Source organism: Ovis canadensis, chromosome 4 (genome assembly GCF_042477335.2).
Source record: "Ovis canadensis isolate MfBH-ARS-UI-01 breed Bighorn chromosome 4, ARS-UI_OviCan_v2, whole genome shotgun sequence".
In the NCBI taxonomy this organism is placed as follows: domain Eukaryota; kingdom Metazoa; phylum Chordata; class Mammalia; order Artiodactyla; family Bovidae; genus Ovis; species Ovis canadensis.
In genome coordinates, this window is record NC_091248.1 from 113,476,196 (window position 1) to 113,499,685 (window position 23,490).

Consider the following 23,490-nt stretch of genomic DNA (forward strand, 5'->3'; position numbering starts at 1 on the left):
GGATATACTTAATTTGAGTAAAAGCAGGTATGTGTGTGGGGGAGACAGGTTGTTTTACTGCCTTTTAAAATGTCTGAAGTATCTGTTCAATTCAATAAAGTAGATATTTTAAGTTGGAAGAATGTATATTTTTCATGGAACTCAATGAATTGATTTTCATTTTGAATGAGAAAAGTATGGCTTGCTTTTACTTTTCCCAAATTGACACACTAGCAAAATAAAACTGCTCACCACTGCAGGCTTGCAAATACTCAGTTGGAAATGAAAGAATATAATGAATCATCCAGGTGTTTCCAAATGTCTTTTTAGAGTTGTTATGGTTTGATCAGGTAGATACAGCCTATGCTAGGCAAGCTGTTCTTTATCTGGGATGATCCAAGTGGGGAATATATTCCACAGAAGTTTCCTACGTAAATCCTGTATTTTTAGTGTCACTTACAAATGACTTCTGGAAAAAGTGAATATTATTATCCCATGAGAGAGATTGGCAACATATATCTCTTTTCTTTCTTTTTATTCCCTTTCTTTTTTTATTCCTGTTTACTTTTTTAAAAGTAAAAGGACAATGAAAAAAATTTTTTCTATGTCATGGTGTATATTACATGAAATTTGTTAAATTATTCTTCCAACTACGTAGTTCCTGCACAATAGGTCTATTTTCAAATACACAAAATAGGCTGAATGATCGCTCATCCACAAAACCCTGGACTCAGAATTTATCTAGGGAAACATACGTCTCTTTTCTAAAGACATAATCCAAAAATATTTAGCCATTTATCTCCTAAAAACCATGCAAAATGCATGTCCTTTCCATGTTTCCTGCTGATAATACTTTCCCCATTTGTAGCACAAATTTTCTTTCCTCTGGAAAGCTGGTACTTATTTTATTCATAGATGGTAAATTACACCCTGATCCTGCTCAACCAAAGGGTATTACTCAAACAAGCAGGGAGAATGCTGCTTAGGATATAATCAGCGGTGGCCATGGAAAGCAGCACATCCAAACAGGCCTCAATGAGTTACAGTCATACTGCCTGGAGATCACAGGCACCAAGTCTCTCTGGACACAGGTCCCATCTTCACATAAACTTCACAGCCGAGATGTTTTCAGAGCTCAGGGATGCCTGCCCCACCAAGTGTTGAAGCTCAGCAGTTTACCAGATTGCGGAGTGTTAGTCTATCTTTACAACCTGTCCCCAGCAGCCCAAACTGGTTGTGTTCCCAAAGTTTATTTCCAAATCATTTCATTGGGATCAGAGAGCATTTTCCCATAGGAACAATTTTTATAAACAGTGGTGTTCCACAAATGCCTGGTTGAGCCACAGCGTACTTGAAATGCAGCAGTGACTGTCCTATTCCCACAAGCCGTTATTTATTCTGCTTCCCTGGGAAAGTGCATTCTGGGTTTCAACTTGGGATGCCTGGAGCTCACCTCTCCCTCCGCCTGGCAGCCTTTGCTGTAGATTTTTTTTTTTTTTTAGGCTGTGCTGCAGTAGCAGTTGGAAAGAGGGGACAGAGTAGCCTTTCCCCTAAAAAGGTGAGTGTAGGTTGACAGAGATGCCTCTGGGTAACTTAGTGCTTTGGAACTGAGGAAGGAAGCCACCGATGGGGCTCAGTCACTTCCCTAGTCTTCTGAGGGAGGCAAAATGGGCAGGGACTTTCTCCTAAGTAGAACTCATTTCTAATTCGGATCTTCCTAAATAGGAAAAAGGCTTATACAAGTTATACCTAAGATTTTTGAAGACCATGCTTCTGGGCTTGTAATTAGCCAGGGAAAATATTTTAACTCCTTCTGGTCAGTAATGGAACAGTCTCCAAACACAGAGCAATAATGAATGAGGCAGAAATGTAGCACCTAGCCCCAGTACCTGGCTCACAATCTCTTGTTGCTAAATTGAGTACTGATCGACTGAATAAATTCTGTATTGAGAAGTACAAGACCACAGGATATATATAGACACAGGCTAGTTAATTGCAATTCAGCATCTCCTAATTCTGATGCTCTCACAACACACATCCTACCAAGGAAGAGCAGTTTGGAGTACTTTCAAGAAGACGCCAGGATGTCAGCGTCATCTCTGGGCATATGCATCCATCTACAGCAGCTCCAAAGCAGGTGCTAGGTCCCTTCACACCCTGTCTATTGTGCAGTTTCCAGCAATATCTCTGTCGCCAAATCGGAGTAAACAGAGGGGAGAGGGAAGAAGAGAGAAAAGAGGTGTGGAAAACCAAAGAGGATAGCCAAGTCTATAGGACCCTGCCTGGATGAATTTCTGGCAGCATACTTATTCTACTAAAAAAAGACTTGCCTTTTTTTTTTTTTTTGATTAGTTGTTTTTATAGCACATATTTTAGGAGGCTGGTCCTCTTTCAGTTTAAATTTTAGCCTGTACCTTGGACCTGGGTCCTAGCCATTTCAGGCTTTAAAATTGCATACACAATTAAATTCCATTTTGTATGTACAACTCCTTTTAAAAGAAATAGGCTATCAAAACTCTTTCCGTTAAAAAGCCTTTCCCAGCCCCCACCCCAGTAAACGTACAGACTGTTAAGTTTAAGTTTCATGGACCGTGCTTTCTTTTTAAAGCTCCATTTGTGTTCTACAAGACAGCCTCCTTCTCCAAGATTAACATTTCTTATGATTGTTCCTGACAATGGATTCACTTCCAGAGGCCCTGCTAAGGATAACCAAAAAAGGGCATGTAGCAGGCTGGTTTTGGCAGCCTGCACGCAGTTTCAGAGCTTTTTAGGTCTTGGTTTTTTCTGATGAGTGATTTCCTGAGCATGCCTAGGGAATGACAGGCATCTCCACAGGCAGGCTGCATCCACCTCGGCTGGGGTGTCGTCATTGGCTGCCTATTAGAAAAACTACAGGACAATGCATACCACCGATGCCGACTGTAAACATAGGGGATATGTGTTCACTTAGCATGGACTTCTGGGAGGGGCCAAGGAAGGGCGGTCTGGAGTTTTATTGAATAGAGCAGTGTGTATTAGGCTGCCTGCCTGCCTGCCCTCTTGCTGTGCTCCTGCTTAAAGAAATCAGTCCTTCCTTTCCGACTTAGTCCCCGGGAAGAAGTTCACCCTACGAGGTAAGGCACAGAGGGCTTTCTTTTAATCTCCTCCAGAGAGCGTGGGGGCTTTCTCTGGGTTTCAGTCAGCATTCCTGGGCAAGGTAGCTGGAGATGCGAGATTATAAAAGTCAATAAACCACGCAAATGCTCGGGATTGGGATTTGCTGCCCTGCAGATGTTCCTGGAAGACAAACAGGATGAGATTTCAAGTTTTGTTCTTAGAGTCAGGATGAGAGGAGAGATTATAGAGAGACTTATATTCAGGGACCACTGGCAACTTTGATAAGATAGCCTTTTGTTCAGGAGTGCCCTGGGGATTATACCTGATCGCCATAGACCAGTGTCAATAGCCATGCAGTGCCTGTTTGCTCATGCCAGCCATCTCTCCTGCATCTTTTATTATCAGAGATTTAAAGAGGTTTTGCTTTAAAAGCAACAATAACTTTCTAGGTGGATAAGAAGCCAAAAGTGATCATTTTTAATCAAAAGTATTTACATTTTATTCCGCTATCAGTGTTTAAGACTTGACTTCTAGAGCTGCAGGGAGATAAGGTCGGGGGTGGGGGGAAGAAGAGCACTGTCATTTAGCATGGGCTGGGTTAATGTAGCTGATCTGCTATTTGCCCAGACAGAAGATGCCTCCCGTGATCTGTTTCCTATAAAACCTAATAATGAGAGAATGCATGTGCTAGTGGGTGTGTTTTTAGAAATCACATTTCACATCTGACCAAACTATTTCTCAAGAAATCCTATTTTCTGTTTGAAAGCATGCCTGTGTGTCACTGGAGAATTTGAAAAAGGTGTAGGTTGCAAGTTTGTTCTGGGAAGGGAGGGAGCAGGCTTTCATTTCAAGATAGTCAGACATATTGGGGCATCTTAAACAGCAGTACAAGGCAGCTAGTTGGTAGTAGCCTGGAACTCCTTTTAGAAAGAGATGATTGTAAAGGGTAGGGAAATTTTAGTGGCAATACATGGTCAAAAAAAAAAAAAAATGAGTGAGAACAAAGTACTTGGTATTCATGGATCCCATCTGTTAATCAGACCATGCAAATGGACTTGTGAGCTGGAATAGTGAAATCCTTCTAATGTGTTTGGCAAAGCCAGATGTGGATGTCAAGAACTTAAGCGAAGACTAGGTGCTGTGGGGCAAGAAAGGCAAATCTGAGCATTGTTTTCAAAAATAAACCTGGATATTAAAGGTTTCCAGTTCCAAATGACTGACTCGATTTGATTTTATTCCATGAATAGAGGTGGTTTTGTGTTGAGATTCATTAAATAATCTTCTATCTTCGTATTTAAAAGTTTGAGGATAATTTGCCTGAGAATGCTTCCCTCACCTTCTAGAAGTGATATATGAGAACAGAATTCCCTGTGAGTTTCTCTTCCTGGAACAGTTCTGAGTAAGTGTGAAAGAAATGCTGCAGGCAAAGCTATAGTTTGATTATTGTCATTCCCTCGAAGAGATCAAGTTCCAAACTATTTTCACAGTGTTTTTAATGTCAATCAAAATATGGAGAGCAGTTTCTTTCTCAATTGCTCTCTAAACCATGTAGGGAATGTAAGTTTGGGAGGAAATCTATAATCTTGGGATTTGAGGATAAATTCCATTTAGAAACCAACATCTCTGAATCCCTGACAGTTCAAACTTTGCTACCACCACTCTCTCCTGCCTTCCTCTTGTGCTCCCCACCCCCCAAACAACCGCAAAAATACTTTCTCAAAATAATGCTTCAAGTGTTCTACTCTACGTAGTGATGGAGCAAGGGGATTTGGGCACTATACTTTAGGTAGGACTTCAGGCCACTCTTTCTGCTACTTTTGTTGAATATTAGCTAGCACTCATCTCCCCAAATAGTAAAGCAAAGGAGCACAATGAAACCACAGTACAAAAATTTTTGTTTGATTAAAATCATTTAATAAAAAGAAATACAATGGCAAAAATGTGGACTAAAAGTCACTAGTGAAAAGTGATCTCAGCACACAGGAGGAACATACAATAAATTGATCCATAGGTAACATGCTGGGTTGTTTTCATTGTTCAAAACCAGCAGAATGTACAATTTAAATAATTCAGATCAAAAGACTGCTTTAAATAAACACACACTTCTTACATTGAAGAAAAGGTTCAAACTGAAGTTTAAAGGATTTAAATGAGACGCATATAAGTATTCCCTGACAGTGAGGCCATTAGCAGTTCTAATCGGCTCTTGTGACTGGCCTGAGGATCTGCTCTGGGGCAGATGGTATAGAGTGGTTCTGTACCTGGCCACATTTTCTGTTCTGATGAGTACAATGTACCCTTGTGCATGCTCACTCAGTCGTGTCCTACTCTGCGACCCCATGGACTGTAGGCCACCAGGCTCCTCTGTCCATGGGATTTCCCAGGCAAGAGTACTGGAGTGGGGTGCCATTTCCTTCTCCAGTGGATCTTCCCAACCCAGGGATCAAACCCAGGTCCCCTGAGGCTCCTGCATCGGCAGGAGGGATTCTTTACCACTGAGCCCCCTGGAGAAGCCCTCAAAATGTACCTAGTAGACGTTTTCTTAGGAACACACGTAGTTATCTCCCTTTGTCATTTCATGGTAGGATGGTTCCTCGTTAGTCATTCTTTAGTAAGACCAAAAAATGACCTGTGCATGGGTATGAGGAGGGACTGGCAGATTCCCCATCCGCCTGTAGCCTGTCACGTGTCTTGGAAATGTGGTAGGGTGAGGCCATGGGGAGGGGGGTGGGGGTGGCGGGTGGGACCAGGGAAAATGCTGACGGGGTGGTATGCAAATAGCATGGTAGGACTAAGGAGGAGGTTAGAAAGATGCTGCCAAAGAATTTTTAGACTTTAAAAAAGAATTTTCTGGGTAAATTCTCCCAGGGCCCCAAAATAGAAACATTTTCTCCTTACTGAAAGGCCTTCATCCATCAAGTTAATTCAAGTTTGATATTGGAGAAATGCCCATAGGATTGGAGTAGTTGGTTAATTTAAAGAGATACTTGTAGCTCTGGCTTCACTCCTGAGAGTCAGTCTGAGTACTGGTTCTCCTATTTAAAAAGCCCAGAACTTTGAGGACAGTCATCAGTCTTTGACCTCATGTGTGGAATGGGCCTTCTAATGCTTCTCCGACCTCCCACAGTAGTTAAGATGTGTGAATGAGATGAAGCTGTTTCCCCTTCTTCTCTATAGGCTGTATGCTCCACTGCCTTCAATTTGAGTCCTTTGGACATTATGCTCATTTTGGCTGGTATCTCCCCTTCTTATCTATTTTCCCTAATTATCTGCTCAATTCTTCCTCATATTTGAAGACCTGAGAGTGATATCTGCTAGATCCTGGTTCTTTCTAAAACCCAGAACCCAGAGTTTAGGGAATACTGGTCCACCCCAGTGTTGACTAAACTTTGGCTTGCATAATCAGAGACCAGGACAACAAAAGTTTCAGGAATCGAATAAGATGGGTCATCAGTGGTGTGAGGCCATATCCAGGAACCAGGAAATCTGAAGATCCTGTTGAATAGAAGGCCAGTGACAAGGTGCTGACAACAGAAAGGCCTTGGTAAGTGAGGCAGTTTCTCTGCCCCCAGCCAAAAGCGCGGAACGAATCCCAGCATGTCAGGCCTGGGTCTTGTGAGGAGGCTGAGGTAATTGAGAGCGCCTGGCTGTGGTTCCTGTTGGTACTGAGACCAGAGCGAGCCGTGCACCTGGCCTCTCATCTCGGCTCACTTCAGTCTTCAGCACCCCCAGCTGGGTCCCCTGTGACGGACCCTGCGTGGCATCCCTCACTTCCTACCCCAGGCCTCTGCCTCTACAAATTTCTCTAGTTCTTCCATCCCCAGGCCAAACAAGGGGGCTTTCCTGATCCAACACAGACAGTTTACAGTGGCTGGGCTGCAGGGTGAGGCCCAGACAATAGCAGACGATCAAGCCTAGATATGCTCAAGATAGGGAAAGCCTCCTCACATTTTTAGCTCAAGGGAGAAGGGTGAGAGCAGACGCAGAGCAGTTTCTGTGTAAAGAGCCACTCTGAGGCTCACAGGCTGGCTGCTGGTGGAAGAGTGTCACGAGCAGAGGGGAAAAGGCAGGGGTCACGGGGTAGCAGTGAGGAAGGGGTGACGGGGCTGCCCGGTCAGCCGTCCTTCCTTGCGCTGCTGTTGTTGTTTTCTCGTGAAAGCCTTTGAGAAACTGATAAAAACTCTAACCCCTCAAGGTCCACTGAGAACCCACTTTTCTGACTGACTTGTGAGAAACCCTTGAGCCGGTGGAGGTTGGGGTGGGGAGTGGGATAAAGTGTTGGTTCTCCCTGGAGACAAGAGTGAATGGCAGCAGAACACGTGAGGAGGTGTCCTGCCTAGTTTCCCAGATTCTCTGGAAGGAAGACAGGATGGTGTAAATATACGCATATATAGAAGGAGATTACCTCATATGGCCTCCATTTCAAAGAAAACATCATCTCTAGAGAAGCAGTTTTCTGTGGAGAACTGGGGGGCTGAAGAATTCAGGAAAGGCTGCTGTTAAGCTCTTAAGTGTATGCTGAGAGCTTAGTAAAAGGATTGATAAGAATGGTTGAAAGAAAATGAATATTTGGGGGAATATTTTAGGAGAATTGGGTGTTCTTACTAAGCGGTCATTTTAGAACATGACCTTTCTTTAAAAAAATGTATGTGTACCACTGATGGCTAACTTGAAGATAAATTACTTTTTAATAATTTCCTGAGGCTTCTAACATGGTTTTGAAAATATGTAGATGAAAGCACTGAACTGTAAGGAAGTCATCTCACTAGGAGGGTGATATATTAAATAGGAATAGGTAGGTAGTTTCTTTTATCCTCACATGCAACATTCCCTCTTGGCTCAAGCTGGAGAACTGGGCAGATTTCACCTGTGTGCCAAAGAGGGGCAGGACCAGGGTGAGTCCCCCACCCCCACCAGAGACCCTAGGGCCAGAAGTACCAAGGACCTTCATTCCGCTGGAGTCAGGAGGGTCTAAGCCACATAGACGTAAAATATACCAATGGGCTAACATGTGAATTACAGCCAGATAAGTAAAAGAAAAACAGCAAAAATCAGAAGTCAGACAGAGGTTAAAAACCAAGAGCTTGCTTAGCAAGGCAGTGTACAGACAGGTACAATAACATATGTGAGAACTCTTGGCACACTGCTTGGAACAAGTAGACCCTTATGTTAATAAGCTTCAGTAGCTTGAGTAAAGGGACAGAATGATAAGATACATGTGGAATAATAAATGGATGGAATTTCAAGGAAACCCAAGGATAGAAGCCAAGATGGGACCAGAGTCCAAGGAGAATGGACCTGCAATCAAGGTGGGTCAAAGCAACCCAGCAGAGGTCCATGTGCTCCCATTAACATAACTCAGCTGCAGCACATATGAGTGCTGCTTTTTGTTGACCTGCGGACTGGGAAATTTTTTCTGCACTTCCTGGTTAAATTCTGAGGGAGAAAATGTGATTGGTTCAGCTAATAACTATTGTTTTTGGCAAATCCCTTAGGAAAATCAAGGGTTACTTGCATGCCTATGGATGAATTACCAGTGTGTCTGGCTGCAGTCGTCACCCCTGGGGAAAAATACAGCCCAGTGGGCAATTTTTTAGTTAGAAGAGAAAGTTAGGCATGGAAAGCAAATTAGCTGAAATGTCCAACAGCTGTCAATGAATATTATTTGAATTTTTATGTGACAGAATTTAGAGAGAATCAAACACCCACTGTCAGAGTCATACATTTCCTAATGATCACTTCAGCATGGTCTGATGAACCAATCTTAAAGCAATTGGCCTGGAAGCTTGTACCATTGATAAGTGAAAAGATAAGAATTATCCATTTTAGAAAGATTCTGAAGAAAACATGAGTATTTTCATATGAGTCATTTGTGTGATATGGCTCCCCACAAAATAAGGCAATCTTTAAAATTAAATATGCAATGACTTAGTAATGTTAATAAATAAAAATAACTATCAGTACATCTCTTAGGCCTCCCCTGTGTCAGCTGGTAAAGAATCCACCAGCAATGCAGGAGATCCTGGTTCGATTCCTGGGTTGGGAAGATCTGCTGGAGAAGGGATAGGCTACCCATTCCATTATTCTTGGGCTTCCCTTGTGGCTCAGCTGGTAAAGAATCCGCCTGCAATGTGGGAAACCTGGGTTCAGTCCCTGGGTTGGGAAGATCCCCTGGAAAAGGGAAAGGTTATCCACTCCAGTATTCTGGCCTGGAGAATTGCATGGACTATATAGTCCATGGGGTCGCAAAGAGTCAGGCAAGACTGAACGACTTTCACACACACATATCAATACATCTCAGTGTAAATCACAGTACTTAGTAAGTTAAATGCATAAAAGCTAATATACTCTTAGTAAATTAGTTTCAGTTTTTGGTAATGTTTGCAAGACAACAGTGCATGCTAAGTCAGTTCAGTCATGCCCACCTCTTTGCAACCCCATGGACCAGAGCTCGCCAGGTGCCTCTGTCCATGGGATTCTCCAGGCAAGAATACTGGAGTGAGTTGCTATGCCCTCCTCAAGGGGATCTTCTCAACCCAGGGACTGAATCCAGGTCTCTTATGTCTCCTGCGTTGGCAGGTGGGTTCTTTACCACTAGCACTACATGGGAAGCCCTGCAAGATGGCAGAACTAAATATAAACGATTCGTGGATTTTTATTTATTTATTTATTTATTTTTTAATGGGGAGGGAGGTGGGAGGGGGGTTCATGTTTGGGAACGCATGTAAGAATTAAAGATTTTAAAATTTAAAAAATAAAAAACTAAAAAAAAAAAAAAAGATTCGTGGATTTTTAAAAGCTGGGCAAGGCCTTAGGAGTCATTTAGCCCAGGGGGTGAGAATAATTTTTCATCTGTTGGCCAACTTTAAACAGTTGGTAGTGACCATCTGAAGTACTCTGTGAAGAAGGATTCTGAGGCTGACGCTAAACTTCCTTTGGGCAATTAAATGCTGTCATTGATAGTGATGTCTGTTGTATAAGAAAAGAGCCACTGCTGCTCAAGTACCACGTATTTCATAAGATTAACATAGTCTGTAGTTTCCTAACCTCTGTTCCTTGGACCCCTGGGAGGCCACTAAGTTACTGCAAGAGGTAAATAAGTCCATACATGCAGTAAATGATTTTGACAAGCTGAGTAAACAATATGTGCTACTATTTTTCTAATTATATAAGTGCATTATGAAGACAAAAGTGTTAATTTATTGTAAACAGTTATTGAGTTCATAGTAGCTTTTGGTATTGTGTTTTCTCAATCAGTGGACCTAAAACATGTAATTATATTGTGTGCGGGAAGGGTGGGGCAAGAAATGTGGGGTCTTAAGAAGAAATTCTTTAAAAAAAAAAAAAAGAACCAATAATCTACTCTTCATTGTCTAGATGAGAAATTAAAGCTTAGCCACACCAAGTAAAATTACACACATATTTGTAGATTCTTTGATTCTTGTCAGTAAGATTCATAATGGCAGGAAACATCTTTTTTTTTTTCCCCATTATATTCCTAATGCCTGGCACATCACAGAAGCCCAGTAAATATCTGCTGAATGAAAGAACAAACCAAGTGAATCGACCAAGGTCACCCAGTTAATTAGTGGCAAAGGTGGTTCCAGAACACATATGTCCTAAGTCCCACGCTGTTAATCTTTCAGTACAGCAGACTGCTTCTCCTGGTAGCATAGGAAAATGTTCCTCCCATTTTAACAGTTTATGGATTTGGATTGTACACTGTAGCCCAATTTGCCTATAATCCAGGAGATCTTAATCGGAGTCAACTGTAGGGTTTTCTGAAAACATCCCTGAGACCCTCTACAGAGATTCTGATACAGTAGGGTTAGAATGGGGTCCAGTTTATGAAAACTCCCTGTGATTCTGCTAAAACACCCTGACTCAGAAACAGTTCTGTACATCTGTGCTTAAAATAACTTATAGTAGATCCGTGGAATCACTTATTCCTCAGAAGCCTTGTTGTTTAGTTTCAGATAATTTCTTTCCAAAAGTTACAGCTGTCTATTCCAAATAATCAGTATTGCTAAAGAGTCTCTCCAGAAGCACTAGAATATTTATCTGAAAATTCCTCCAGCTTCCAATACTCTTTTGGTTTGGCCGCAAAGTTATCAACCCTGTAAGGTCAAGCTCTCTGATGAGATTTCCAGTGTTTGCTTTTGTAAAGCACTGAAAATGTGGCAAGAATAAAATTTCTCATGGTATTTCCACTTCCTGTTCCAGCCACCATTACTAAGTGAAATTTAGGCTTCAGGGGAGGGGTGAATTGAAGAAAAATTGTCTCTTTAAGTATTTCTGTCCTTAGGATGTTTTGAAGATTGGTTACTTTAGATATTTAGCTTACCAAGAAAAACAGAAAATGTTTTTCTCTGTTTTCCACTTTGTGGTAAGGAATGTACAAATCCTCCACTCTCACCGTCTATCTCCCCTTAGTCTGAGGCCTTGGATGCTTCCCTGGGTGGCCCCTTCAGAAGTCTGTTAGCCCTAAGAGACAAGAGGCCTCAGGTTCATGGACAGGGGGAGTAATTTGCTTTTGTAGGACAGAAAATCTATCCCTAGGGTTTTCCTTTACACAACAGTCAGAGGTACCTCCGTACTGCGCAGAAGAATCTGCTATATTCAGAGCACCAAGGACATAAATTATATTCACTAAGGCTTGTAGAGTTAAAACCATATCTGTATGAACAACCTGGTCCAATAAGAATGCCAGAATGGTTGCTATATTTGTGCTGATGGTATTTAGTTTACAGAGCAGTGCTTCCACAGTGTACATGAAAGCAGAGCTTGCTAGAAAAAAGCAACTAAAAAGGAATCAGATTAGGACCTATGTCTGCATGGTGACACAACTGTGACTCAGTCTCCTTTTCCTCTGAAATGTCTCCTTACCCAGTAGTGTGTGCAGCCAGTTCATACTAGCTCCCAAAAGCCAATTGCTAAATTTTCAAGATTTTGAGAACTAGTCATTATACAGTCATTACCAAAAATTAAATTACATAGACTTTCAGTTAAATCATAGCAAAAAACAAGGTTAAAATAATACTCAAAACTGATCTCTTCCTAATTATTTTACATTTTACTATTAACTATGCTGTTGAAGTTGGTTACATCTACTTTATCCATATAATGGAAATACCACCAAATACTGTGCAAGAGAACTTCTTCTCCCAATTCTTCTTTCACTGATGACATGTTGGGAGCTTGAGGTCAACCATGATGGAAGTATTTACACCCTGGAAATTAGGAAATAACACAAATCAGACTCCCCGCCCCTGCCAACCCCCTGGGATTGTTATCGAACATTTATTAGCATACCACTGACTCTAAAATATCAAGTCAGTAAAATTAATTGAAGAGGCAATCAGGATACCCCTGATACTTAGGTACATGCATATTCATAATGTACGCTTATGCCTGCATATTTATTTGTTTACTTGTTTGTTGTTTCCCATGCTCCTAAAACAAAGCACTATGAACTCAGAGACCTTGTCTGGATTTTTCAAGTGCTGTGACTTGAGCCTATAAAAGTGCCTTGCCCCACATAAAGTAGGTGCTTAATATGTGAGTTAAATAATTAAAGGAATAAATGTCCATAATTTCTTCTTGATAAGAAAATGGAAGCCAATAGTTTGAATTCATTGATTGCTCTCTAATTGTATCAGTCCTGAGTGCTTACAACAGCCCCTGACACAGGCCAAGTAGCTAATTACATAAATAATCTTCATAACAATCAGATTGGCAGATGAGGAAACTGAGTCACACAGTTAGGTTAAGTAACACATCTAATGTCACACAGATAGTAAGTGGCAGAACCAGGATTCAAACCTGGATAAACTGGCTCCACAGTTTATCCTCACATCCTCAGCCACCACGCGGTGCTGCCTAATTACTCCATCTGCACTTGTGTATGTTTCTGGGGATGTGACCTATCCGAGAACACACTTTAAAATCAGGAAGGCTTGAGCTGGAATCTTAAACTTACCATTATCTGGCCCATTTCTTTACCTCAACAAGGGGATCATTTTTTCCTTTTTGTCGTTGTTATAAGGACTAGAAATAAGAGCTGAACTGCTTTGCTCATGACAAGCACTAAGTTAAAAGTCGTCGGCTACTAGCCGTGGCTTCCTGCGGAGGCTATCTGTAGGCACGGGACTCCTTTTAAAAGTGCCAGTGCTCTTAGCTACCCATCCTCCCAAGCTGCCTACTCCACTGCTATCCCGTAGACAGAGCAAGAGGAGCCAAATTCTCTCACGTCCAGTTCTCCAGGAAGTAAAACTAGGACCAATAGATACAGTTCCAGGAAACGCTGTTTCGATCAGCATAAGCACTTTCTAACTAGATCTGTCTGTCTCTGGAGCTCAGACAGCCCTACTCTGCAGAGGCAGGCAACCCCCGCTATCCCTTTCAACCACAGGATTTTCTCTCCTACACTTATCACTGGGTCTGTGCTGCCTTGAACATTCTAAATCATCTTTTATCCAGTATGGCTAAAGAGTTTTATTATTCCTGAGACTGGGTTGTGTTGTAGGATTTTTGTGTTTTAGACCTAGAGTGAGAGAGAGAGAGAGGAAAGAGGAAAGAATGGGAGAAGGAAGAAGACTGAGACTTATCTAAGGAACAAAGCACTGATCTTGGAAGATAGAGCAAACAAATGAAGTGATTGATGGCTCGCCTGAGCCTTTAAGTTAGAGATGGTTGTGAAGGTAAGCTAACTCAGTAAACTACCTTGTTGGCATACTTGTTACATGTTCTAGTAGGCACTAGAAGGCAGTGCCTTCTACTGGGCACTGTTCTAGTAGAAGATAACTATCTCAGGTCAGTAAATTCAGTTCAGTTGCTCAGTTGTGTCTGACTCTTTGCGACCCCAGTGGACTGAAGCACATCAGGCTTCCCTGTCTATCATCAACTCCCGGAGCTTGCTCACACTTATGTCCATCAAGTTGGTGATGCCATCCAACCATCTTACCCTCTGTCGTCCCCTTCTCTTCCTGCCTTCAGTCTTTCCCAGCATCAGGGTCTTTTCCAGTGAGTAAGTTCTTTGCATCAGGTGGCCAAAATATTGGAGTTTCAGCTTCAGCATCAGTCCTTCCAATGAATATTCAGGACTGATTTCCTTTAGAATGGAGTGGTTTGATCTCCTTGCAGTCCAAGGGTCTCTCAAGACTCTCAAGAGTAAATTAGTTGCCCAAAGTCACACAACTGGCAAATAGCTGAGCTGGATTCAGTGATATTCCGTGACTCCAACCTTTTCCATTTCCCTACAGCTGTCTGTTCTGTGTCTTTCCCGGGAAGAGCGATGGAAACCAGAGCAGGAGGTTTCCATAACCAGTCATTATAATTTGTCAGAGAGCCACACTGCAGTTCAAATAGACAAGCACATTGTCTTTCCCTGCCATATAAGGAAGCAGGGCTAAACGCCACTGCTTTCACTAGTGACTCAAGAGGTTATTCAAGCGAGTGTTCGATAGGATGAGATCTAGGCCTATAACAGCTTTAAAAAAAAAAAAAAAGTAATGTGCAGAAATATTTTTGTGTTTTCTTTTTCTGGTAGCAGAGATAGTTTAACAAGCAGGTTAACAAGCCTTTTCTCTAACACAAGAGGAGATAGTCTGTACTGAAGGAAAACTCTTTGTCCAAATACATCAAGCTGTTTGGGGTTTTAATTATGTCAAATTTAGGTACTCAAAAGGTGGAGACAGCTGATTCTGTGAGGATCAGGTGGGAAGTCCTCCACTTTGGTGATCAGCTAAAGAATTGAGGGTCTACTTTCCATGACAGCTGTTCTCAGTGTATTTATTAATAAGGCTCCACATTTTAAGTTTGGTCTTCCTGCCCCAAACTCAGAATACTTCTGTGATCACCCTTCACCTTGCCGCTCAGTCATAGTATGAATTTCAGACCACAGGCCCTATGATCAACTCCATGGAGCGAGAAACTGAGGCATGAACTATCAAAATTATTTCCTCAGGATCATCCAATCTGACTTGCCACAGGGACTCTTTCAGATAATTCAGAGAAGCATTCCTTAGTCTTCTTAGGGAAATGAAAAAAGCTGTAATTAGTCTGGTGAGCTTCTCCTAACTCTCATCTTCCACCAGACTGCATCTCTGGGGATCAGTCTCCTAGGACTGCTATAATAAAGTAGCACAATCTAGATGGCTTAAATAACAGAAGCCTATTGCTCTGGAGACTGGAAGTCCAACCTCAAGGTGTCAGAGGAGCTGGTTCCTCGTGAGGCCTGTGAGAGCAAGATCTGCTTCAGGCATCTCCCCTTGGTTTGTAGATGGCCTTCTTCGTGTAAACATAGCATCCTCTCTGTATGCAAATTTCTTCTTCTAAAGTTACCAGTAGTATTGGATTAGGGCTCATCCTAATGACCTCATTGTAAGTTGATTGCCTCTGTGAAGATCCTATTTTCAAAAGAGGTCACATTCTGAGGTACTGGGGGTTAGGACATCAACATAAGAATTTTAAGGGAGAAACACTTCAACCCATAATATGCCCCAATTCAAAATAATGGTAGAAATCTATGAGACAAAGTTTTTGAAACTCTAAATACCAAAGACCCTCTTGCTGGTGGTATTCCATCTTCCCTCTGTGTGTAAGCAAGGCTTAGCTAGAAATCACTTGGCCTTTTGAACTTGCCCTTGACATTTACTTTCTGCTTTTTGCAACACAAAATTCCGATCCAGGAAAAAGTCAAAAGAGGTCTCTGAAATGACGCAGCGAAGGGCAGCTTCACATACTGTGGCCTATCTGTGGAAGCCTGTGAAACCACAGTGGCAGACAGTCTGGTATGCGGCCATCAGAGGTGGGGGCGGGGGCTCGGTGGGAAGGCTTGCTTATGGCAGCCTGCAAGGCTGAGAGGCAGGGAGTTAGGAGGAGGTGAGCAGCTTTGGAGTAGCAGGCTAGGAGACAACAGCAGATGGGACTTTATGTGTGCCTACACACGTTGGAAAGCCAGGATGGCCGTTTTAAGTCATTTTTATACATGCTGATAGTAACCACGAATCCCCCAATACAGGGGAAAATATAGGAGCCTAAACATATCTGTGCTCTGAATCACATCTCTTGTCTTTAGTTTCTTCTATCTCTTCCCCATCCATCTTTAAGTCTTCATACACTTTTCCCTCTACAAGGCCTTTCTAACTTTATCTGTGTTTGGCATAATTGGTTACAAATTGTCTGCACATTATACCTGGTCTCTTTTTTCTCCTCTTTCTTTAGCTATTGTTTCCTTTTACCCCTTCCTTAAAGCTCTTCTTGATTTCATTGCCCAGGTTGAGTCCTGCTCATGGCTACTTTCTGTCTTTGGCCAGAGGTGGTCTATACAGACGGTAACTCTATCATTTATTATCCTAACCAGGAGGGAAAGGAAGAGCTATTAATAATTTTCCTAAAAGAACAGTTCTAAAGGGAGACAGTCCTGGGTAATTGGGGATGGACCCGTTATCCTACCCATGATTGTTTTCTGCCTTCCATAGAGCCTACTTCACTTAGCAACAGCTCCCTCTATTTCTGGATCTTAAAAATACAACGCCATTTATGTTCTGATTCTTCCTTTTATTTCCACCCCAGGAACTTTTTTGTATTTTTGTCATTGTGAGTTTCTATTTTCCCTTATCCCCTCCTCACTTTTCTTTCCTTTTCTCTGTTCCAGATCCTACATCACCACTTGAGTTCCTCTTCTTCCCTTTGTTTTGCTACAATCTTGACTGCATCTCAAAGAGGCTACATCTGTTTGCCATAATACATGTAGGACACACATGCATGTTTGTTGAACACACACACACACACAACCACCACCACCATCAAATGGGTCTCAAGCGAGTCCTTTATAGGACTGTCACCAATTCAGCACCTCTGCTTAGAAACTAGAACAATCTCTATCCCACATAAGCAGCCAAACCTAGAACTATCACATAGAAGCATTCTGTGTATGCATCTGGGATCTTACAGGACATATTTTCAGTATGTGTACATGTATACACTTAGAGCTGAAAATATATGGCCTGAAAAAAATAGTCAAAGCTGACTGTGTTGTGACTTCAGTAAGCTGGACTATTTTAGCCTCTAAAGTAATATATACTAAAAATCTAGTAATGGCTGCTATAGGTGTAACATATTTAGAAATAAACTTTGAGGTGAAAAGATTAAGAATAAACATTGACTTAGCTCTCTTTCAAATGTCATCTGCAACTTACGGTTCATTCTGAAAAATCACATCAGTTATCATTTAAGGTCATACAAGGATGTACATTCTCAACTCTAAAATGAGAAAGGCAAAATAGTTTCCTCTTGTGAATTGCTGGAAACCAAGCCCTCAATTCTGAAATATTTGACAGTATAAGCACTGTGTCGGGTTTCCCTGGTAGCTCAGCAGTAAAGATTCTGCCTGCAATGAAGGAGACAGGACATGGGGTTTCAATTCCTGGGTCAGGAAGATCCCCTGGAGAAGGGGGTGGCAACCCACTCATTTTCTTGCCTGGAGAATCCCATGGACAGAGGATTCTGGCAGGCTGCAGTCCACGGGGTCGCAAAGAGTCAGACACGACTGAAGTGAATGAGCATGCGTGCGTGCAGCATCGTGTCAGCCAGAAAAAGCTGCTTTTGTCCTTTAGTTATTTACTTATTTTATAATTTGGATCATAATTTTCCCTCCTCTTTAAAGTACTCAAAAAATGAGTAAATAAGGGAAACTGAAAGAAGATACTTTGGGGAAGGAAATAAGGGTTTTGTTAAAGTTTACTCCCTTCTTCCCTCCATCCTCCTTTTCTCCTCCCACTATAGGACCTCCTTCCCTTTCATCTTCCCCCCTCGTTTTTTTGAAGGTGATAGGGCATAATTTATTAGAAAATGAGATTTGATTATAACAAAAGTAGAGAGAGTTTTCACTAAAACCTTCTGGTCTGATTTTGGAGCCTGTGGGAAATACTGACTCAAGGCTGAAGTGTGACATCCTTCACTTTTTTTCGAGGTGGAATGTACACAGAGTTGTAATATGCATACAGTGAAGTGCACTAGTCTTAAAGGTACAGCTGGAAGAATTTCTACATATGTATACACCCATATAACTATCCTCCAGATCAAGATGGAGATGAATTCCATCCATTCTCCCCTAGCCCCTCTCCCCATTGCTGTACCTGGGCCCAGGGAACCACTGTTCTGGCCTCTGTCCCTTCCATCCATTTGTTCCTAGACTTCATGAAGGGGCAGCCTGTGTGGCTTGTGAAAGTTACCCTGTCACCAGGTCGGCCAGCTGTCCACCCCTGACCCTGCCTGTGGTGTCCTTCACCCTTTCCCTCACTTTGCTGACAGTCCATTGAATGACTATACCCCAGTTTGCCTGGTGAAAACCTTTACTGACTTTTGATGAATATGACTAGAGCAGCGAGGCATGTGGTGGCACCCCTCCTGGTGGATCACGTTCAGCACTCAATTCTGTGGCTTTTTTCCCTCTACTATTTATTTACTTATTTATTTGGCTGCTCCGTGTCTTAGCTGCCCAGATGCTGAACCCCAGGCCCCCTGCTTTGGAAGCACAGATTCTTAGCCACTGGACCTTCAGGGAAGGCCCTCAGTTCTATGCCTTTTTCCCCAGGTAGTGCAGGCATGATACTGATGCCACAGCACTTGGCCCTCCCTGATCTCCTTCTATTTGTTGTTATTGTTGTTTCTTCTCCCTACTGAGATGTATTTGGTTGAAAATGTTCTATAGCTGTTGGGTAGGAGTTGGACACGACTGAGCAACTTCCCTTTCACTTTTCACTTTCATGCATTGGAGAAGGAAATGGCAACCCACTCCAGTGTTCTTGCCTAGAGAATCCCAGGGATGGGGGAGCCTGTTGGGCTGCCGTCTATGGGGTCACACAGTCGGACATGACTGAAGTGACTTAGCAGCAGCAGCAGCAGCAACCATATGCTTTAGCCATGAAGTCCTTATGTCTCTCTTGCTTAAATATATCTTCTTTAAAATATTGATGATAATAAAGGGAAAATTCAATTTTCAAACACTCTGCAGGGTAAGTATAATATACAGTTATGGCAATGACGGAATGGAAATATCTAGCCAAGGAGCTCTCTAGTGCCCCTAAGATTGGATACAGAGATTATATCAGCCAGCCTGGAACTGCTGACCCACCTGCGCTTGAATAAATAGGAAATGAGAAATATAGAAGCTTTAGAATTTTTTTTATATGTCATAGCTTTCCATATTTCTGCTTTTAGTTACGCTGTTAAAGCAGTCTTACCATTGGGAATAGCTTGCTAATTCTTTTTCCTGAGAGCATGTGCAACGAGGTTTAAGTTTTTGCTATCTTGGTTCTTATGGTTTGTAGGTACCTCAGATTCCAGGTGGGTGGTCTCACCAAAAAGTGGCCCTGGTGCCTGCTTCATGTCTACAGCTGATAACCTGTGTGGCTTTGAACAGACTTCTGTGCCTCAGGCTTCCAGATTATAAAATTCACAACAGCCTTTTTCCTTCTCTGTACACCCAGGTAGGGAGCAGTGAGATCTGAAATATAAAGGCACTTTATGTAGTAAAGTATCTTTAGGACATAATTTTCTTCTTTTTTTTTTTTAATATGAAGACTTTTGCTGGTTGGTTTTCTGGGAAGATATAAGTCATATTGAATACATTCTTAAAGAAAACTCTCTAGATTCTAAGTTCGGAATTTGAAGTTTCCAAAAATGATGCCGTTCCTGACAGCTTCTGCTTTCTCTTTCTGGAGTAAGCTGCCCCACTCCTGATTCAGCCTTTCCTTCCCTTCCCCCCCCTCCCCCCACCCCTGTTTTTCCTTTTTAAGGCTTCTGGGACAAGCACATTCCTTTATATCCTTGCCCTAAAAAGCAGTATTGACCAGCATCTTGTTTGGAGACAATCTGAAACACCAAGGTGCTGAAAAAGGATGGTTAAGACAAACTACCATCCAATTTGAGCTTTTTCTCTAATGTAGTCAGAAAAGCTTTTTTTTTTTTAACAAGCTTTTCTGAAACCAAAGCACAAAGAAAACAGTTTCAGATCTTAGAATCTTGTCACTCTCCGATTCGCTAAAATTGTCTTCATCAGCATTTAAATTTCTAACACATGAGATCACATATATGAAAGTGCTGTGCTTTGTAATGTCTGTGATTATAGTATCTATAGCCAAATATGTTAAAGTTTAAAAATGCTCTAGGAACCTAAGGAGAAGAGCAGAAGAAAAGCAAGTTTGATCCGAGCATGAGTGCTAGGGCCAAGCTTGCACATGCAGTCCTACGGGTGGGTCACGCGGTCTATTATTTTTAAACTAAAATCTTGTTTTGGAATAATGATTTGTAGATTTATAGAAGAGTTGCAAGGACATTACAGCGTTCTCACATACCCACACCCAGATCCTCTGTTGTGAATGTTGCTGTGCATGTGTATCACAACAGATGAAACATTATCTATAACATAATTATTAACAAAACTCCATAATGGTTCAGATGGTAAAAAATCTGCCTGAAACGCAGGAGACCTGGGTTTGATCCCTGGGTCAGGAAAATCCCCTGGAGAAGGGAGTGGCTACCCATTTCAGTACTCTTGCCTGGAGAATCCCATGGTTAGAGGAGCCTGGTAGGCTACATAGTCCATGGGGTCACAAAGAGTCGGACATGACCGAGCAACCGACACTTTCACTTTCATACTTTATTTGGATCACCTTAGATTTTGCCTAATATTCTTGGCTTAATTTTTAGGCCCCTTAGAATTGTGCTTTACATAGTAAAAGTTTTATATGCACATCATTTGAGATATGGATGGAACATTATTGCATGTATGAAGATTGTGTGATCCCCTGAGGACTTTCTACCTGAAATACCCAAATAGTCCTCTGGATTCTGGTTTGTTTCCCTTGAGGCTGATGGCAGATTCCTCAGCCTGCTCTACCTTGATGCCAGATTCTGGAACCCTCTTGCTGCTTTACTGAGATGGGTCATCCCAAACAAATGGTAACATCCAGCAACGCCTCCCACTCTCACTTTACAGTTTTAGGCAGAAGTGTTATAGTGAAAGGGTTTATCTACCTGGCTGTTCAACTCCTGACACTCTGCTCCGAAACTGCATCCTATCACAGTTATTTGTAAGAGCTTCAACACTAACAAAGGCAAGAAAGACCATCCATGATCCCCCAAACCTTGAAATCTATAGGTTTTAGCCAATTTTAAAACACCACAATTTATTTAAAAAAAAAAAAAACCTATTACTAAAACATGAATTATGGAGGGACTTGCCTTATAGAAGTTATCTCAGTAACAGTCTTCCTTTTACTGAGCTTCTAAAACTTTCTCTGAAATATGAGTTAGCAGTAGATAATAGCCAGAGAAGGCACCCCACTCCAGTACTCTTGCCTGGAAAATCCCAAGGACGGAGGAGCCTGGTGGGCTGCAGTCCATGAGGTCGCTCAGAGTTGGACACGACTGAGCGACTTGACTTTCACTTTTCACTTTCATGCATTAGAGAAGGAAATGGCAACCCACTCCAGTGATCTTGCCTGGAGAATCCCAGGGACGGGGGAGACTAGTGAGCTACCTTCTATGGGGTCGCACAGAGTCGAACACAACTGAAGCAACTTAGCAGCAGCAGCAGCAGTAGATAACAGCAGAAAGAGTCCATTTAATTCTGCCTTTGAGCCACTTGATGATGTCAGGCAGGTGACTCAGCCTTCCGGTTGTCAGTTTTTGTAATGAAGAGGGTGTACTAGATGTAGTCTCTCCTAGCTCTAGTGCCCTGTGGATCACTGGCTTTATGACTTCCCCTCAAAAGGCTTGTTATTGTCCTTTCCATCAGGGTTGCCTCTCTAACGTTGTACTTTTATTGGCAAATCAGCTTAAAGGAAGAATAACAGCTAATTTGGGCATTCCTGGTGGCTTAGCAGTAAAGAATCTGCCTGCAATGCAGGAGACTTCCAGGAGATGCAGGTTCAGTCCCGGGGTTGAGAGGATCCCTTGGAGAAGGAAATGGCAACGCACTCCAGTATTCTTGCCTGGGAAATCCCATGGACAGAGGACCCTGGCAGGCTACAATCCTTGGGGTCGCAAAGATCAGACACAACCGAGCGAGTAAACAACAACAACGAAAAGCTAAATTAGGTCACACAGTCATTAGAAATCAGTTGCATTCAAGGTAGCCAGGCTTTCTTTTTTGTTTTCTTTTATAACAGTTTGTTTTTAAAGTAGATTTTGTGTGGAGATATAACACATGCAATGAAAACAATAAAAATGAAAATATATATATTAATGAGGAAGGTATCTTCTTGTTATATTCATATCAGGAAAATCAGTTGAAGGAATCCTTACATCAGTGAGTGAAAGTGATAGTCTGGACTCAGAGATAGTCCTTAAAACCTCCTGATAAGAACATTATCATCACTGAGTTTGTTATCTATGTATAAATAAAGCTGGTAAGAGACACCTTCCATAAAAGAAATGATTGAACTGACTCTCAAATAGGAAGACATCAAAGTCAAGGAAGAGAGTAAAAACTAAAGCCATGGAGTGGAAATGGTTACTGGGTTTAGCCATCTGCTTTGGTCTTTCCTGTTCCACATGTAGCTATATAGTTTACATAAAAATATCTCTCCAGAGGATCAGAAAGAACAGATTTATGGAACCAGATGTAAGCTAGCATTTCTACAGGTGTGGCTCTGCAGCTGAAAGAACATGTTGTACCAGGGATGGAGTTTCTTATTATGTAATCAATATAAATTACCTCTAGACTTTTACAGAGGTTGATAAAGCAAACATGTGTCATTTGGACTGGCCTTCTGATATATAAAGAGAACCTGCTCTACTTGGGGTACAACGTGAAAAAATGCACCATTTAGTATTTATGAAAGACTTGGTAGCAAATGGCATCACAGTGATCAGGCAAAGTCATTACAGTTTGCACCCAGAGGGAATAGCTGGTGAATAGATGGAAATGGTGTATATGTATTTTTCTTCATCAGGAAAGACAAGGAACAGGTCATAAATACTTATGAAATTTTTTAGCATCTGATAGTAAAGGGCCAAGAGAACGAAAATGATTAGAGGATTGGGGAAAAGAAAAATATAACATGAGAAAAGATGAAAAAATTAAATTAAAGAGGCAAATATCCTGCTTAAATGATACATAAAGTCAGGACTATTAAAAAAAATTAACTTGGTAAATCACAGAGCACTTTAACAATTACACACAAAAAGAGGATTTGAAAATTCTAGACAGTGAGAGTAAAAATGTTGATGGCTAATTAACTTTGATCACTAGAGTAACACAAATGTTTTGATTCTTTAAAAAACTGGGTGCTTTTATGTTAGATTATCTAATGAAACAAAAATGAATATTCAGACACTTCTCATTTGCTTTAAAGCTTTTTTGATTGAGTTTAACTGTATTTTTCAAATATCTTATATACTTAT

At 41.6% G+C, this 23,490-nt stretch overlaps 1 protein-coding gene across 18 annotated transcripts in view; it reads left to right on the forward strand.

Moving 5' to 3' along the window:
• Positions 1-23,490, forward strand: part of CALD1 (caldesmon 1) — a 235,953-nt gene that overhangs the window by 22,627 nt on the left and 189,836 nt on the right. For 2 of the 18 annotated variants that reach the window (XM_069588412.1, XM_069588425.1), the window contains exon 1: positions 2,633-3,092. The exons of 14 other annotated variants lie outside the window; for them this stretch is intronic. The gene's annotated coding sequence lies outside the window, so the exon portion shown is untranslated. Of the gene's footprint in view, positions 1-2,632; positions 3,093-23,490 lie in introns of those variants that run through there. 2 more of the 18 variants (XM_069588413.1, XM_069588426.1) reach the window with 1 other exon arrangement.